The 1,000-nt window shown below is 32.0% G+C and overlaps 1 long non-coding RNA gene across 1 annotated transcript; it reads right to left on the bottom strand.

The window, feature by feature from the left end:
* Nucleotides 1-280: 280 nt before the first annotated feature.
* LOC125198503 lies at nt 281-1,000 on the bottom strand. Its single transcript, XR_007172424.1, has 3 exons — nt 952-1,000; nt 790-824; nt 281-482 (listed from the first exon to the last, which is right to left on the bottom strand). It is a non-coding gene; the product is annotated as an uncharacterized LOC125198503 (long non-coding RNA).

Below are 1,000 nucleotides of genomic sequence, written 5' to 3'. Positions count from 1 at the left end.
AAAAATTAGGCTTAATTGTGGATTTTGTAAATTAAATTGTTGCATTCATCTCTGTTATTGGACAGCTGATACCACCAGATTTTTGCATTAGTCCACCACTAATCCCATTACTAATTGCAACTTTATATTATCCTTTCCTTTTATGTTTGCAGATAAGAAAATCGCAAAACAAAAGAGGCAAATAGCAGAATGTCATGAAGCTCAATTTCAGCAATTCAATGAAAGAAAAGGCTAAACTTTTGTCAAGAAAATTGCTAAATATAGGAAAAGATAAATCAGATGGCAGCAAAAAGAAAAACCTATTGATAGTAAATTGAATCTACCACATATCTCAGTTACAACAGAATATAGCAAGTTCTGGCTGTAGAACTTACATCAATATCAGCAGCCCTTTTATATGTGTAACTCCCGTCCTCGTAAGTGTGTAGTGAGTGGAACGATTCATACATACAATCCCTCACTGAGACACCTCTCTCGGCTGCCTATTAAAGAAGAATTAAATAAAACATGAGTTAATTTAACTTGAACGTACCTAGCATATGTTGTAATTCTTGAACAAAAATCAACAAATAATCCTGACTTCTTTTTTATTCTTTCAACTCAAATTAGAAAAGGTAAGAAAGAAGAAAGAAGAATGAGCACTTAGCATTTGACAAATTTGACCAATAAAACCAATAATCAGGTACATTTGACAAGCATCACCAAAATCTCAAGTTATGACAAATAGGTAATAGACAAAGTGTTATAACACAATTAGCATTACAAGTTACATAGAATATTATATTTTACCTATTCTAGCAGCTTTCCAGAAAACCCCTTGAAATCTGCCATAACAAAAACAAAATCAGAATGGAAAGAGACTCATGTTTATGGAGATCATGAAATAAGAGTGATCACATACAGGGGTCTGAAAGATTGAGAACCAAATAAAAAATAATAAGAAAAATTTACCTAGAGTCTAATCTAAAACACCAAAACCAAAAGAAGTCATAGAATGGAC

This window comes from Salvia hispanica, unplaced genomic scaffold (assembly GCF_023119035.1).
Source record: "Salvia hispanica cultivar TCC Black 2014 unplaced genomic scaffold, UniMelb_Shisp_WGS_1.0 HiC_scaffold_1550, whole genome shotgun sequence".
NCBI classification, from domain to species: domain Eukaryota; kingdom Viridiplantae; phylum Streptophyta; class Magnoliopsida; order Lamiales; family Lamiaceae; genus Salvia; species Salvia hispanica.
The sequence above is the reverse complement of the archived record's forward strand: the minus strand, read 5'-3'. Positions and strand labels throughout refer to the sequence as shown.